This window comes from Balaenoptera acutorostrata, chromosome 1 (genome assembly GCF_949987535.1).
Source record: "Balaenoptera acutorostrata chromosome 1, mBalAcu1.1, whole genome shotgun sequence".
In the NCBI taxonomy this organism is placed as follows: Eukaryota; Metazoa; Chordata; class Mammalia; order Artiodactyla; family Balaenopteridae; genus Balaenoptera; species Balaenoptera acutorostrata.
Window position 1 is genome coordinate 65,029,303 of NC_080064.1, and position 19,107 is coordinate 65,048,409.

At 34.4% G+C, this 19,107-nt stretch overlaps 1 protein-coding gene across 6 annotated transcripts in view; it reads left to right on the forward strand.

The window, feature by feature from the left end:
- TNNI3K (TNNI3 interacting kinase) overlaps positions 1 to 19,107 on the forward strand; it is a 288,508-nt gene that overhangs the window by 36,942 nt on the left and 232,459 nt on the right. The window lies entirely within an intron of this gene.

Here is a 19,107-nt window from a genome sequence, read left to right on the forward strand (position 1 = left end):
AAACATCAATTAATATAAAGATGGCTGGATATACAGAGGCTATATAGCAGTGATTAAAAGCATAGGTATTGGAGTCAGGCAACTGTTTCCACCACTTGCTATATTTACCTCAAGCAAGTTACTGTACCTTCAGACACCTCTGTTTTCCTCATTTATAAAATAGAAATAGTGATAAGCCTATTGTAATGATTAAATTAGATAATCAGTTTAAAGCACTTTGCAGATTGCTTCATTCATGGTAAGGACTCAATGAAAAATTATTCATTAATTCATTCACGTGTGCATTATTTGATTTATTAAGCATCTGTTGTGTGCCAGATACCGTTCTAGTTACTGAGGTGACAGTAGCAAGTAAAACAGGCAATTTTTTGAAATTTAGTTGTAGACAACAAGACAAACAATAAGGAAAAAAATATATAATTTAGTAGTGAGTACAAGAAAAATAGTAAAATGAGGTAAAATGAAAGCAGAGTGAAGAAGTGGGCACCATTTAAAATAAGCTATTGGGGCTTCCCTGGTGGCGCAGTGGTTGAGAATCTGCCTGCTAATGCAGGGGACACGGGTTCGAGCCCTTGTCTGGGAAGATCCCCCATGCTGCGGAGCAACTGGGCCCGTGAGCCACAACTACTGAGCCTGCGCGTCTGGAGCCTGTGCTCCGCAACAAGAGAGGCCGCGATAGTGAGAGGCCCGCGCACCGCGATGAAGAGTGGTCCCCACTTGCCACAACTGGAGAAAGCCCTCGCACAGAAACGAAGACCCAACACAGCCAAAAATAAATAAATAAATAAAATAAGCTATATAGTGACGCTATCATTAATATATATAGTAATATCTGCAAAGGCCCTGGAGCAGAAAATAGCTAAGTGTATTGGAGGGGCACGAGTGAGCCAAAGTCACTAGTGTATATGGGCTGGAGGCAGAGTGATGGAGACAAGGTCAGGTGATGGTTACAAACAAGATTGCAGTGTTTTAAAGGCCAGAGGAGGGACTCTGGCTCTTATCTTAAACTTAATTGTTGAAATATTAATTTCATATATGCAGAGCACTTTAATTTGCATTGTTTATTTAATTTACTGAGTAAATCCTCATGAAATAGTTTTTATTGTCACTGCCATTTAATAGATATAAAACCAAGGCTCTTGTACAGTAATTGTTTTTACAGATTACAAAGCCATTGAGAAAAAAAGCCATGTCTGGAATCTTGGTCATTTTACTCAAACTTCCATGATTTTCACACTCTATTAATTGTGGTAATCACATGTAAGCTCAACAGTGTAATAAATGAGCAGTCTTATGTCTTCATTATTAAGTAGTTGTCTATTTCTCCCTTTTAGTCATGTTGCAAGTTAAAGTGTACTTTCCTCACTTACACACACATGCACAATTGTGAACAAATAGAGCTGCATATAAAATCATACATAAAACCTGTAAAATAGGTGGGAGACATCTCTCTTAACAGTGTCAATTCGAAGCGCTCTTCATTCAATAAATATTAACATATCTCAATGGGAGCAAAATAGTTTCCTTCATGTTGATACTTCCACTCCTTACTATATTTCCCTGAAAATAAATTATCTTATTTCTCAGAAAATAAATCTTTTTTATGATATTTATTATAAATGTAAATGAATTTGTATTACTTATTAGGAGAGGGGAAATCCCATTAGAATCACTTAAAAGTAAATGGTTTCCAAAAAAGAAACCGAGGTTAGTGATAAAGTAAATGGAAGGTAATTATATGAAATCTGGGTAGAAGAATTAATGAGGTAGACATTAAGTCCTAGTGAAACACATTCAACCTCTCAATGCCAGGAAAATGACAGAATTTTTTTTTTTTGACATCTTTATTGGAGTATAATTGCTTTACAATGGTGTGTTAGTTTCTGCTGTATAACAAAGTGAGTCAGCTATATGTATACATATATCCCCATATCCCCTCCCTCTTGCATCTCCCTCCCACCCTCCCTATCCCACCCCTCTAGGTGGACACAAAGCACTGAGCTGATCTCCCTGTGCTATGTGGCTGCTTCCCACTAGTTATCTATTTTACATTTGGTAGTGTATATATGTCCATGCCACTGTCTCACTTCGTCCCAGCTTACCCTTCCCCCTCCCCATGTCCTCAAGTCCATTCTCTATGTCTGTGTCTTTATTCCTGTCCTGCCCCTAGGTTCTTCAGAACCTTTTTTTTTTTTTAGATTCCATATATATGTGTTAGCATATGGTATTTTTTCTTCTCTTTCTGACTGACTTCACTTTGTATGACAGTCTCTAGGTCCATCCGTCTCACTACAAATAACTCAATTTTGTTTCTTTATGGCTGAGTAATATTCTATTGTATATATGTGCCACATCTTTACAGAATATGTTTTGCAAAACAAAATCCTTTGTGTCTAGTACTGAGCTAATCACATTTTTGAGTGATAGAATTATAACAGGGTCAAAAACAAAGTGGTTAAGAGCTTGGTCTCTTCATCTCCTGTTCAAATAACTGTTTTCTTGCTTTATCATAGTATGGAAGGAGATATTATATTGATTCTACCAGCCTTAGGGCAAATTTTACCAAAATAATTCCAAATAGATCTCTACTCTTGTCTCACAGTTCTCCATGGGTTCTCCAACTTCCTTCATTAGCTCTGGTATAACATTTAATGACTTTTATAGTCAATTATGGATGCTGCATAAAGCAGGTATATATACGTTAGTCTTTATTCTCTTCTTATCTAATGGGCTAATTAAGTTACAGATCATATAGGAAAATGGTATCCAAAAAACCTGAAAGCATCCTATTCAAACTAACAGAATTTTTAAAGTTGAATTATTTCCTTCACAGCTGTTAATTGCAATACCCACTTTTAATGCATTTCCCCACACACACACTCATTCATCCATTTAACAAGTATTTTTGAGCCTCTACTTTTTCCATAACATTGTGCTAGAATATGGGAATGATACAAGAAAATAAGGCATAGTTTTTCCCCCTAAAGACTTTATAGTATAGCTGGACACACAAAATAAATACACAAGAAAGTTTATATAAGCAATTCAAAAGTAAAATATCAATATAGTCATAACTATAGAAGAGGAAAGAGCCAAAGATCAGAGCGGGTTTGATATTAGGAATAATTAGAAATATGATCATTACATAGCAAGGAATGGCAAAGGACACAAATTTAGAAGTGTTAGGATTTCACTGGGAATTGAGATCAAGGTGACTAGAAGATTTAGGGAAGGATTTATGAGAGGTAGTGTGAAATTGGGCTGAACTTTGAAAAGTGGTAAGAACTGGACAGAGAAAAGAAGAGGAATCATGTCTAAAACTGAGAAGGACAAATGAGTCGAGTACATTTAAGGGAGAGTGAACAGAATGACAGCATGAAACAGATTGTGAAGGGTCCTTGTAGGATGTTAGGAATGGACCAGACTAAAGAAACTGAAAATGGAAGTCCAAGGAGTTTGACTCAATTCAGTAAGTAACTATTATAGTTTATGATGTACAATACACAAGGCTATATGGTGTGGTAGATAAACAGATGAATAGAACACAGAAGTTCCCACTCTTAAAGACACTTACAGCCAATAGGGTTTTTTTCCACTAGGAAATGAGGATCCATTGAGACTTTTTGAGCAAGAGAATGATTGGAGACATGATAAATAATGTGTTGAAGAGGATTTATTTGACCTCAGTATTTATTGTGGATTCCAGAGGGATGATATGATGATTAAATAGACAAAGATAAAGGACTAGGTAAAGGATTCAGTTCTGAGGAAAAACCAGTTACCTCCAGACATGTTGATTTGCTGATCACATACAAATTTTCAAGTGGAAATGCTTGTTAATCATTTAAAAATATACAACTAGTATTCAGTGGAGAAGTTGGGACTTAATGTAAGTTTTTGGAAATTATATGTGATATTTGCAGCCATAACAGTAGCTGAAATTTGGCCAAGGGCTAAGCCTAAGAGAACATCCACAGAGACTTTAGGAACTACTGAATAGCCATTGAGGAGACAAAGAAGGATTGGTGAGAGTGGTATGAGGGAAACAAGGATAATGTAGTCTCACAATAATTAAGGGTATAGAGAGTTTCAATAGATAAAGATCCTGGGTATCAAATGGTGTAGAAAGGTTGAGTGCAATAGGGTAAAATACACATAATAGTATTTATTTGCTATACCAAAAATTTAGATGCTTATTCCACTCCTAGTTTTCACTCTTGGTTAGCAGGAATGGTGGCAATAGATCAGTGGGAGTTTCCTTTCATTAGTAGTCACTTTCCTTTATTGCCCACCTTTTTCTGTGAAACAATAACTGATGCTAAGTCTGACAGGCCTCTTTGTCTACACATATCAAATTCAGACCCTCCATTAGTGTCTCAAGTGTGTTTGTCCTCCCATAATTGTAAATTCTATTAAACAATTTTACAATAAAATTTACATTGACTAGGCAGCTGTCTTCTTCAATAATAGAGGAGAACATGTGCTGCAAATTCCTAGACATGCTAACTGCAATTTGAGACTCAGATTGAGATTTACTGTGCTCTGAAAAGCAGGCAAATATTGGTTATCCTGAGTCTCACTACTTCTCCCTGACTAATTTATCCATCTGTCAATACATATGCATGTGCTGCTTTATACAAGGCCGGAGATTCTGTCGGCAATCAATAAACATGCATTAAACCCTCTTCTCCCCTTTGAGTCCAGAGGGCACATGAGTCATATACTCTCTCAAGCATGGAAAATGAGAACAATTAACTAACATGTGATAGTGTTTTATCATTCACATACATTTGTCATTTGGTTCGCCTGTGAGATAGTTACCGTTAGACTCAGTTTACCAGTGAGGAAACTGAGGATTGCAGAAGTTAAATGACTTCCACAGGACCATGCAGATAATAAATAAATGAGATGGATAGGACTCAAACCTGGTTATCTGACTTCACATCTGTAGTTTTGTAAATAAAAAAAACAATTACTCCCTTATGACTCTTGTATGTATTGCTGAAACAGGGCTTGCAGCCATAAGACACTAAACAAGTATTGAGAAAACAAAACAGAAACTGAATATGTTACTATCTAAGGCCCAGATATTGCTACATGTACAATTAAAGCAATATTAATTGATTCAAGTATAACTGTATATGGCACTTAGTAAATGGGCACAAGATCCCATGGAGATATAATGCATGTATGTGAGCATTCAATACACACACATACCCTCACATGTACACACATACATACACCCCAAGTGTATACACCCCACTTCATACTTTGTCGAATATCTCTTTTAAAAGCTGTTACACTTTGATGTTTCATTCAGTCGTTTCTGCAGTTATCAGGAGACAAATCAATTATGTGTAGCTTTAGGCAACTGAATAGCAAAGAGAAAAGCATGTCTGGGATGATGCAATATATAATGTATAGGGATTATGGAGTGTTTTCTTTTTCACAGAAAGGCATAGTTTCATATATACTTTGTGCAGGTGATAGTATTATTTTCATAGTTGAATTTATTCTATCCTACCTCATCCCATTTTTGGATTGTAAGCACTTACTCAAGCACTGCTTCACAAGTGCTTCCCAGTTCTTTCGGAATTTACATCTGATTTCAAGGAAATGTTGTTGATGTTGTTCCAGTTCATTCTTAACTAAATCATCTGAATGTTTCAGGAGAGAGTTTTGTATACCAAGAAGCTTCTGACCCTGTTATTTCTTTTAAAGTGGCTTGAGTTTTCTTTCCAAAGGCACTAACAAGTGAATTCTTGGAATTATAAAATGTGGTTTCTCTCTCTCTCTCTCTCTCTCTCTTTTTTAAAGAGATAATGTACTCATGAGTTTTATAGCTTAAAAGTATCAGATATGCCTCCAGTTTATGACTAGGCAATAATCCCTTATGAACTTAATCTGGAATCAGAAAACTGACTTCATCCTCATTCAAGATTTTATCCTCATTTTCCAGACGAAAAAACTGAGGCAGAGAGGAGTTACGTAACTTGTCCAAGGTGACAGAAGTAATAATTGGTAGAGTGGGTGTTTACATGCTGTGTGTTGTCAGAGCCAGCTCTCACAATGCTACACTGCCCTTCTTTTAATCCAAACAGCAACTTCTCAGCCCACCTGACCAGAATTTAAGCTTTGGAAGTGGTAGATAGAAACTTAGAATTTAAATGTCAGGGAAATGTGCTCTATTCTCAGCTCTGAATTGTCTCAAAGACTAAGCACATCAAGGTATTCTGGTGCCTCTTTATATGAAACACATTCTTCTAAGCTCTATTCCTTATCTCTGATATTTCTGCATTACATTTTTAAACAGCTTTGTTGAGATAAAATTTATATGCCATGTAGGTCACCCATTTAAATGTACAATTCAGTGGTTTTTTTTAGCAAATTCACAGAATTGTATAATCATCACTATAATTTTAGAACATTTTTGTCACCCTAAAAGGAAACGTAATATCCAATAGCCATCAGTCCCATCTACCCTTCACTGCTCAGACCTAGACAACCACTAACATACTGTCCATCTCTATAGTTTTGGCTATTCTAAACATTTCATATAAATGGAATCATAAAATATGTGATCTTTTGTGATTGACTTCTTTTATTTAGCATAACATTTTCAAGGTTTATTTATTTCAACAGGGTTGGTTTATATCAGAATCATGTTATAATTATAAATGCCTTTATTTATCAAAACAGCAAAATGTATACAGTTCAACCAGTAGTGTAACTGCAGTTCTTTTCAACTACTCCTCTATTTTCATTATAAATTGATGCTGGAAGAAAAATTTCAACTAATCCTTCAGGTTCTCAACCTGCATTATGTAGTCACAAGCATGTGTTCAAGTTGTCAGCCTAGGAACACCTCCATTAGAGAAAGTGGCCAAGTAGGGCCTCTTCCTGAATGGGCATACCACCTCTTACATGCTAGATAAGGCCCCTGCTCAAGAAGATCAATTCCCCTGCCTACCATAGACTCACTCTTTAGATTTTGAAGCAGTTATAAATTTTAGGGCACCTCTATAGAAATGCAAAATTTCCTAATCCTTGAGGTTAGCTCTTATAGTTAAAATCTTAGTAATCAGTTCATACCCTAAAACCTTGCTAATTGAAATATGATCCACTGACCAGCAATGTAGGATCATCAGGGAACTAGTTAAAAAATAGAATCTCAGACCTACCTAAAGTCAGCACTTTAACAAGATTCCCAGGTAATTGATATACATATTCAAATTTAAGAAACACTACCCTAAAAAGTATTAGGAGAAATTAGATTTAAAGGAGATATCTGAGAGAAAGGTAGCTTGAAAATATGAATGAATAATTAGAAAGAGGTACCACCTTTGTTTGTTTTACAATTTTGCTTTTGGCTGACCCCAATTCAAATTATTTTAATAACTTTTGAAGCATCATTCAGGGCTTATTCTAGAGCTCAGGATAATGACCACTCACTATGTATAACATATGCCTAGTACTATGACACATAGTAGGCACTCCATGCATGTTAACCTCTCTTTTCCTTTCTGAGATGTAAAATCTTATAGGAACAGTATCTAAAATAAATGAAAGTTTAAAATGTAACGGAAATACAACACAATAATTATAAATAACCCAGTTAAAACATAGGCTCAGGATTTGAACTCACATTTCTCCAAAGAAGGTATACAGATGGCCAAGAAGCACATGAAAAGATGTCCATCATTATTCATTAGGGAAAAGCAAGTCAAAACCACAGTGATATACCACATCATATCCAGTAAGATGAATATAATAAAAAAAGATCATATCAAGGATTGGTAAGGATATGGAGAAATTGGAACACACATACATTATTGGTGGGAAGATAAAATGGTGCAGCTGCTTTGGAACAGTGTGACAGTTCCTTAAGAAGTAAAATACAGAATTACTATAAGACCCAGTAATTCCACTTTAGGTATATACCCAAGACACACAAAAACTTGTACATGAACGTTCCTACCATTATCATCCATGATAATCAAAGAATAGAAACAAATGTATATCAGCTGATGAGTGAATAAATAAAATTTGGTATATCCATACTATGGAATTTTATTCATCAATAAAAAGGAATGAAGTACTGATACATGCTACAACATAGTTGAACCCTGGAAATGCCATTAATTTGTGAATGCTGTTGTGGTAGGAGGGGTGTAATGGACTTATCTTTTTAACATCCATGATTATTTATGCGTATATATGTAGCTGGGCAAAAGGGTATGTGGATTTATTTACCTTTTACAGTATGAATACCTGCTTTCCTTTGCATAAAATAGCAATATCTATTATCTTTCCCAATTATATAGATAATAAAATCTTGTTAAGTATAAGGGATTGAGGTTTTTTTAATTGATATACTCTTGATTCTTTGAATTCCTTATCCTGTAGGCTGCCTTTTTTTTTTTTTTTTTGCTACTTTATTTATTTATTTATTTTATTTTTTTGGCTGTGTTGGGTCTTCGGTTCGCGCGAGGGCTTTCTCTAGTTACGGCAAGTGGGGGCCACTCTTCATCGCGGTGCGGGGACCAATCTTCATCGCGGTGCGCGGGCCCCTCACCATCGCGGCCCCTCCCGTTGCGGGGCACAGGCTCCAGACGCGCAGGCTCAGCAGCCGTGGCTCACGGGCCCAGCCGCTCCGCGGCATGTGGGGTCTTCCCAGACCAGGGCTCGAACCCGTGTCCCCTGCATTAGCAGGCAGACTCTCAACCACTGCGCACCAGGGAAGCCCCTGCCTATTTTTGTATTAACTTTTTTTTCTTACTGACTTGGAAGATACCCTTGTACACTGAGGTTTTAAGCTTTGTCATATCTGTTGCAGCCTATTTTATTAGTTTCCTCTTTAAGCATTTTTTTATATATGTTTTCAAATTTATGTGACTAGATTTTTTATTTTTTGCTTTGTGGCTTCTGCTTAGAAAGACTTGGTCCTTTAAAGATTGTGTAAAAAGGAAATCACAAATATTTACCTCAAGTACTTTTAATTTTGTTTTCCCCCCTATATGTAGATTCTATCAGGAATGTCTTTTAGTATAAGGAATGAAATAGGAATTCAGTTTTTATTTTTCTCCCCAAAAGGTTATCCAGGTAGTCAAACAATATGTATTGAATACTCCTTATTTTCCCCTTTGTCTTCTATTTGGGTCTATCTGTGTATTCCAGTGCTAATAGCAAACACAACTCTTTTATTAGTTAGTGTATATTTAGGTTATGTTTTAATATCTAAAAGTGCAGGTACTCTCCCCTGGCACTTCTTTTTTTTCAGAATTTCCTGACTATTCTTACATTTTTAAATTTTATATGAACTTTAGAGGCACTAGATTACAATAGTAAAAAGCATGGACTCCAAAGCCAGACTCTCTACATTTAAATCTCAGAAAATATCTACCACTTACTAGCTGTATGCCATTGGGAAAGTCATTTATCCTCTCTGGGTCTCAGTTTTCTAATTTTAGAAAGCAGATTATATTATTACCCACCTTATTGGCTGTGTATGTGTGTGTGTGTGTGTGTGTGTGTGTGTATGTGTGTGTGTGTGTGTGTCTGCGTATTAAGTGACAATATATGTTAAGTCTTAGGCACTGCCTAGAACACAATTGCTAACAAAGTAGGCTATCATTTTTTATTTGTTCTATTTTGTTTCTGATTTTATTGTTATTTGTTTTTGTTTTTCCTAAGGAAAAAATGTAATGGTATCCTAACTAGGTTAAATCCTAATTTATATATTAATTTAGGAAAAATTAATAATCCCATAATATTGGGTCTTGCTATTCAAGAACAATATGTTTCTTTCCATTTATTTAAGTTACTGCAGAATATTTTCCTTGTGAGTGTGTTAAAATTTATTCCAAGGGATTTTATCTTTTGGCTGCTAATGCAAATGACATTGTATTTTTTTAATTTGTTATAGTTTATATATAGGAAACTTTGTTGATTATTGGTTTTTAATTTTATAACCATTGAACTTACTGATTTATCTTATTGTTTCGAGTAGATATCTTAGGTGAGTCTTTTGTATATTCCTAGTTGACAATTATATTTCCTAGATGTGGTAATAATATTGCTTCCTTCTAATAATTAAAATCTTGGTTTTCTCTTTCCTAATTGCGTTGGCTGATGCTTCCAGACCAATTGTCATTCTTCCATTGAATGATTTTGTACTCCTACAGTGATACAATTGGTCAAGGCACATTATTCTCTTAGCTTGCTACTAAACTTGTTTTGCTAATATTTCATAAGTGAGGTTAGTCTATGGTTTTCTTTTTTGTGTTATTATATTAGTTTGCTAGGTCTTCCATAACAAAATACCACAGACTAGATGACTTAAATAACAATTTATTTTCTCACAGTTTGGAAGCTAAAAGTTCAAGATCAAGGTGTAGGCAGGTTTTGTTTCTTCTGAAGCTTCTCTCCTTGGCTTGCAAATGGCCTTCTTGCTGCGTGTTCACATGGTTGTATTGGTGTACACATGTCTGGTGTCTCTCTCTCTCTGTCCTAATCTCCTTTTCTTATAAGGATACCAGTTGTATTGGATTAGGGACCACCGTAACTTAATTATGTCTTTAAAGATCTTATCTCAGAATACAATTACATTCTGAGGTACTGGGGTTTAGGGCTTCAACATATGAATTTGACAGAGTTCAGGACCCATTCAGTCCATTGCAATTATCTTTGTCGGGCTTTGGAATAAATGCTGGATTTGTAAAAAGAATTTAGAAACTTTCTCTCTCTGGGTCTGTCCGTCTGTCTTTCTCTGAGATTCTGGTATGTAACTCTATGTGATTTCACAGTATGCAACACTGTTACCTTATCTCTGATTTCTCCCAAATTTTTCAGACAGAGGAACAAATCCTATATGACCATCATGAGCTACCACAATTCAGGTACAGAAAGGATAGGCAAGGACCAACTATACCAGTCAATGCACATCATTATAAATTATTGCTTAAATATTACTCTAGTGAATGCCATTAATGATGGATAGGTATTCTTATCACCATTCATTGGTATTAACTTTAAACTTGGTCTGAATAGTCATTTGCAGTTCCATGATGGCAAAGTCTGAGAAAGCTTCATGTCAAATTCGTTAAGTCTGAAACTAAACACACAGTCTTAAATAACTGAGACTTGATTTAGGAACACTATATCTTCTGTGGCATTCAAAAGTGGTTTTCTCAGAAGTTGAAGCCAGAAACTCTATGCTCCAATTACTGAATGTGCCCTGTGTTACAGAATACTGTTTATTAAAGGCAAGGAGGTAGTCTCCTACTGTCTAGGCTTTTGGTCTGGAAATTGAGACAAAATCATAGATCATGCATCATAAATAGTAATTTTATGGTCTCAGAAACAATGCTTTAAGCATGTATTAATTGTAAGAATGATGTAAGGGTATGCTAGCTAAGTGTCACTTTTCTTTTGGGCACCTAAGTCTTTGCCATAAATTCTATAAGCTATTATTAAACATTAAGTATTGCTCTCGGGGTAAGGTAAAAAAAGCATAAGCAGGAAAACTTTATAGGCTAATAAAAATGTAAATGAGATGTTCATCAACTTGGTACCCTGGAAAATGATGAAAGAAACATTACTTGAGAAATTAGATTTAAAGATTATTGCTAATCAAATCAATCTGAATTAGAAATCCCTTTGTTACCAGTCAGTGTTTTTTGTGAATTTGCCTCTCTATGCCAACGCTTCTATGCACTGAATTGATTCCAACACCCTAGGTCCTTCATACATTAAAAAAAGATAGATAGATAGATGATAGATAGATAGATAGATAGATAGATATAAATATAGATATAATGATCTTTATATATCATATATCATTCATATACAAATTATACAATTATCAGCTACAGAAATAATTTCCTTGTTAGGTATATAACAAACAGCTATATATTTTGATGCATCTGCACTTAACTTTCTTTTCCCATGCCATACTCCTTACGGTATTTGAAGACTGAGTTCTGAATCAAGATTTCTATAGCTTGCTGAAGTCACATCCCCAAAGTTTCAGAGCCTCCAAGCTTCCTATGTCTCAGGAGGGCAAAAAATTATTACTCTTCTTCCCCTCAATTAGGAATACATTGGAAGACCAATATTTTCTACCTGATCTTCAAATCCAACAGTAAATAGATAACAGTAAAGTAGACTGTGGGTGCCAACTAACTTTCTCTCAGGGATGCTTCCTTCTGGGATGGTATTTAGGGAGTAGAGTCCTTTAAGTATTTTATCTTCTCTGAACATTGTGTGAGTTATTCTCCTTGATGACTCCCTATGGTGGATATCCAAGAAACCTATATAAATTTGCTGAGGTTAGGTGGAGTGAGAGGCTAGAACCCCCATGACTGGTCCTAAGCAGCTACCCTCTCTCACAGCATCTCTTTTCTGAGATGCTCCTTAAGGGCACTCAGCACCTCTGCCTCATCACATGTTCTTGCACAACTGAATATCAGACAGATGTAGCTATTGTTAAGCATGGGTCAATTAAGAAAGGCACATAAAGCCTTCTAGAGTTACTTTGAGAAGCAATTCAAGTGTAACCCCTTGTAGCATCTTTAACCTTGCTGCCCTTTTCCTTTTTTCTGTGCCCTGGAGCCAGCTACTAACTAACTCCCTAATCTCTGGGCTAAGCTATCCCGTAATTACTGCAGATCTCCACACCTGGACAGGTCCAGACAGAAGTTGAAGAATCATTCTCATAATTCCCTCCTGAAAAGGTATGCATTGACTATCCAGGAAACTTGGAGGAAATTCCAAATTAAATAAGACAAAGGGCTATGAATGCAAATCTTTTGTCTAGAACTGTAAAGGATATTCCTAGTAGTGGTCAATATGTTTCTTCAATCTTCTCTACGTTCATACTGTCGTCATCCTCCTGTACTTCTTGTAGTAGTACCCTGACTTATAAAGCTGTCCCCCAATATTTTACAGTTCACTTCATCCTAAAAAGTAAAAATGTACCAGGTTCTCTAAAGCATGACTTTGATAAAGTCACTTCTCTGACCAAGAACCTTGGTGACTCCAAAATACACCCAGAAGTAATGACCCAGCTCTCCTACCTTTTCAGCCATGGGTCCTCATATTCTTCATTTTGCAACCCATGCTCTAAATTAAATTAAATGACCCATTTATATGCCCTGTGCTTTTTATCACACCATAGTTTCTTTATAGTTTGCCCCTCCCACCCATCCTCAAATTTCAGCTAAAATGACACCTTCATGAAACTGTTGGATCCCTCCACCTTGAGGTGTTTCCATGCTCTTAACAAGCACAGCACTTTATACCTTTATTGTAGCATTTAATACTGTGTGTTTTATAAACATGGTTTTATTTGATTGTTTTATTATATATTTTTCTTGAGCATAGGAACTGCGTGTTAAAATCTTTACAGCCCTCACAGGTACAAGTTTTGTGCTTTTGCATATAGTACACATTTTTAATAGATGTTTGTTGAATGACTAAATTAATGATTATTTAAGTGTTATTTTAGAAATTATACAAAATGAGTAAAATCATTTCTCCTCTCAATAAATGCAGAAGAGATTCTAATGATACCTTTTATGAGAAAAGTAGCTTACCAAATCACAGGCAATTTTTCTGAATAGCTTCATACAAATTACTCTTATAAGTTCTAGAAAATGAAGTAAGTGTACAGCCTAGGCAAACAAAACTAATGATCAAGTTTTACCTTTAAAATTTTTTCTCTGTCCATTCAATATATCTTTTGACCTATTTAAAACATAAAGGAGGAATTTGGACTTAATCTAATGGTGAAGCTTGACCCTAACAAAAGAGAGTAGTAGAATTTAAATTTAATTCTACTCCACAAAAAGAGAACATTCACTGTTAGATCTGCATGTCTTTCTATGACTTGGCTGAACTTTACTAATCCCCATTCTAATCAACAGTGTTGTCTCCAATCTAACATGAGAATTGTGCTCTCTGGCATAAAATCAGTTACTGACTCACAGTGCTGTGCTATCACACAGCCTCAACATTCATAGCTTGTGATCCATTTATGAAATGTCAAGATAAATAAAGATCTTTGGATTATTTATATCCACTTTTTCCCCCCACTGATGTAATACTTAGAGAATTACTATATGTCTAGTCCCTCTCCAGTTTGATTTTATATCTTTTAGTGTAATTGGTTGCCAAAGTGAATACACAACTGTTAAACTGATGATGCTAAGAAGGGTTGAAATGTGTTGTTCTAATACGGACTTAAAAAGTTAAGTTCTTCTGACTTTTCTGTGTTTCCCCTGTGAATCTCCTGTGAATCAGGCAAACTTAGAATTTCCAGCTAAGTAAGCACTTTCTGAGCATTTCCACGTATGAGGTAATATAACAGCTATGGAGTGCCAGGGATGTATGGGATGCATTCTTTGCTTAAGATATTTTGGCATTCTACCTTTCTTTCTTTTTTCAAGAGATCAAGTCTGGGCCCTCCCTGGAGCTGCTGGAATTGTTGAGATCATGTCTAATTTTGGTAACTAAGCCTTTCGAATCTCTCTGAGCTTACATAACATTTGTAATTGAACAAAACCCAGTACCCATATGTGAATAATAAATTTACCATTGAAACACTGCTGTCAAATTATGATAACTTCCTGCATTTTTGGCCTTAAAATTTTGCATATGTTATGATCCAGCAAATCCACTTCTAGAAATTTATTTTACGAAAATTATAAGAAATTGAATTGCAAGGGTGCCCATGTAAGATAAGTAAGTAAAACAAGCTAAATGCCCAGCAATAAACACTGACTAAATCAAAAAGGTACATGGTAATGAGAACCTACCGTATAGCTCAGGGAACTCTACTCAATGCTCTGTGGTGACCTAAATGGGAAGGAAATCCAAAAAAGACGGGATATATGTATATGTATAGCTGATTCACTTTACTGTACAGTAGAAACTAACACAACATTGTAAAGCAACTATACTTCAATAAAAATTAATTTTAAAAAGGTACATGGCACAGTGGGATAGTCTGCAGTCATTAAACATGACATTGTGCAAGGTTATACATTGACATGGAAAGAGGTAAACAAGGACTTGTGAAATATATAATGTTATTTAAGCTTACTTATTACATTTAAGGTTTTTTTCTATCTTATTACTATAGTGAATACATTTTCTTAAAAAAAAAACTTTACAGAAATGACTGTACAATTAATGGCTACACACCTCTCCCCAGTCATTGTTACCCAAAGGTAACTGCTTTTGATATTTTGATGGATATTCTTCAAGATTTTTTCATATATACATATTTTTTGCAAAAATAGAATCATACCAAATGCTTCTAAAGCATCTTTTGCTTATTTAAAAAATACTTTGGACAGCTTTCCAACTGTGCAATACATTTTTTATCCTTTCTAAAATTTATTTTTATTGAGGAAATTATCATGCATATAAAAGGATATGTATAAACTGATAAGAGCTTCCTCATAAGAGCTTTATGTGACCTTCTGGTTTCATCTTGTTTCCCTAAAGTAATCGCTCTCTCTCTCTCTCTCTCTCTCTTTTGACTTATGATAACTATTCTCTTGCTTTCATAGATATTATGTATATGTATGTGTACATGTATAACATCATGAATTATATTGTTTTTAATTTTTTATGTTCTTGAGCATTGTGTAAATGAAATCACACACATAAAATTTTTGTGACTTAGTTTATTTTGTTCAACATTAAGTTTGTAAGATCCATGTTAATTTGTATAGCTGTGATTCATTTATTTTCCCACAATTTATTTATTCAATTTAATCTTGAATGGATATTTGAACCGATTTAAATAATTTTCTATTACAGACAAGGTTGTAGGATAATTTTTGTACATGTTTCCTGGAGTATTATCATAAGATCTTACCTAGGATATAAATCTAAGAATTGCTAGGTTATAGAGTATGTGAATGTTCAAGGAATTGAACTATTTTACAGTCCCACTCAGTGGATGATTGAATATGTGAGTGTTTTCTTGCTTCACATTGTCACCAACATTAGTATAGTAGACTTGTTTTTTCCCCCAAAATGGTGGCTATGGAACGCTGTTACATTTTGATTTTAATTTGCATTTATCTGATTACTTATGAGATTGAACCTTTCTTATATATATGTGGCTATTGGAGTTTACTTCTTCTGTGAAGTGCCTTTTTGTATTTTTCCATTGAATTGTTAGTCTACTTTAATTGATTCATTGGAATTATTTTCAATGTATTATGAATAATAATAATAGATTTATACATGTTTACAGGGGTTATTATGTGCCAGGAAAGGTTCTAAGCACATTATACAAATTATCTTGTTTTATCTAAGAGATAGACATCATGTTAGTCTTGTTTTACAAATTAAGAAACTGAGATGTAGAACGGTTAAATAACTTTATGTAGGTCACATAGCTAGTAAGTGATGCAGATGGTATTCTATCCTAGGTTGTATGACTTCACAATCCATGACCTTAACCACTATTCTAAACTGCCTCTCCTTTCTCCTTCATGGTTGTATGTGCTATAAATGGCTTCTCCTGATTTATGGTTAATGCTTGCATATAGTGTTCAAGAATCCCCCAGACCTAATTTCATGAAGCTATTTTCTTCTTAAAGTTCTGTGGCTTGTCTTTAATATTAAGTGTTTTACCCATCTAAAATTGATTCCAGTTTATGGTGTGAGGTATGGGTCCAGCTTAACTTTTTTCTATGTTCAGTTGTCTCAACATTTATTTAAAAGCCTACATTTTCCTTATTGATGATCTACAATATCAACTCTGTGATATATTGTGTCTATCTGTGAGTCCGTTTCTAGATTTTATTCTGTTCGATTGGTCAATTTGTCTATCCATAGAACATTATCACATTATCTTAATTACTATCTATAGAAAAAAATCTTAGACTTTCTATCTAAATATTCAAACATCACATAAAATTGCTTACAATATCCTCTTAGTATTTTTAGTTTTCTACAGTATCAATAGTGGTATATTCTTTTCATTCCTTTTTCATTCCATTTCATTTCATTATTTTGGTGTCTCTTTTTACTTGTCATTCTCATCAGAAGTTTAGCAATTTTATAAGTCTTTTCAAAGAATCAACTTCTGGCTTTGTTGTTTATTACATGTTTGTTTTCTTTTTCGCCAACTTCTGCTCCTACCTTTCTTTCTTATCTTACCTTCAAATTTACTTGAGTTAATTTTTGCTATTTGTTTCCTAATTCCTTAAGGTGGATGCATAGCTTAACTCACTGATTTTTAGCCTTTTTTCTAATAACTTTTAAGGCTATACATTTCAATATTCTATTTTAACTATATTGTTCAAGATTTGGTATGTCATATTTTGTTTTTTTTCAGTTCAAAATATTTTCTTTCTTCTACTCTGAATTCTTTTTGACCCACACATTATTTAGAAGTAAGTTTCCAACTTTACAAACAATATTTTTTATTTACCCTTTTGTTATTGATTTTTAAGTTAATTTGCACCATGGTCAGAGAACTTCATCATTAGTTTTCCCAGTATTTCAAATATATAAAGTGTTGCTATATGGGCCAATATATGGTCAATGTTGTGACTGTTTCATGTGTTCTTTCAATGAATATGCACTCTGCCGTTGTTTGTTACATGTTTTGTGTGTGCCAGTTAGGTCAAATGTTTGTATCCTTCATACCTTTTATATCCTTTTGGGTGTGGGGGAGATTTCTGTCAACTATGTGTTGAAATCTCCCACCATGACTGTGCATCTGTTTCTTGTTTTAATTCTGTAAGGTTTTTACCTAGTATATTTTGGTGTTATGTGTTATTAGGTATGCAGAAATTTAACATGATTATAGTTTCCTGGGGAAACGATCCTTTCGTTACAATGAATAGACCTTCTTTATCTCCAGCAATGCTTTGCTTTACCCAAGTAGTCTAATTTTTCTCACCAATTTTTCCTGCTTAGAATTTATTGGGCATATCTTTTTTTATCCTTTTAGTTTAAGCTTTTATAAATACTATACTTAGAGGTGTTTCTTATAAATAGCATAAAATTGAATTTTATCCTGCCCCAATATTCATTTTTTTAATTTAAAGATTAATCCATTTGCATTGAGTGTTATTACTTATATATTCAGTGTTAAATCTGCCAATTTGTTTTGTACTTCCATTTGTTCCATCTTGTTTTATGCCAAAAATTAGGTGTCTGTATTCGTGATGGTCTGTTTCTGGACTCTATTTTTTCCTACTGCTCTATTTGTTTGTTGTATGTCAGAACCACTCTGTCTTCATTGCTGAAGCTTTATAATGAGTTTTGATATCCAGGAGTATAAATGTGCTAATCTTGTTCTTAAGATTTTTCTTTGCCAGTTTTGGCCTTTTACATCCATTATAATTTTAAAAATCAGTTTGTCAGTTTCTAGGATGTTACAACTGTGTTGTTTTTCATTTATTTACTTTAATCCCATATTCAAAATATACTCACCCCTCCAATTTCACTACAAAAGCCATATTTCATTACTACATCATGCTCAGATTCCAGAACCTCATAAAATAAATTAGGTCCAAATGTGGATGAGGCTCCTTGAGTTCAGTATCTCTACTATGATTTATCTCAATCTGAATTCCTGTGAACTAAGGAAACAAGTTATCTGTCTTTCATACACCCAGCATACAGTGGTGAACTAGGCATAGATTATCACAATAGGTATACCTGTTCAAAAAGTAGACAATGAAGGTACACAACAGATAACCTGATATTGGTGTCACAAAGATTCAAACACCACAACATAGTCAGGGAATGCAAATAGTAATTAATGATTTTAGTGAGCTGTGAGGGCCCTTGGGCATTTATACAATTTTGAAGGTAAGCATTAAAGTAATAAATTGTGGTGTGTGTGTATAAGTTGCATTTAAATATAAATGCACAACTGCAAATTGATAACTACAATTTTTATTATGCTATATATTAGCTAATATTTCATCATTCAACTTTGGAGTTAAATCATCTAAATTCTTAGAGGTATCATAAATCTGGAATAGATCAGGTCTTAGGTATTTGGATAAATCATCTATTGTCCTTTTAAATCCTCAAATCAGATCATAATTTTATACTTATCAAGTTTGG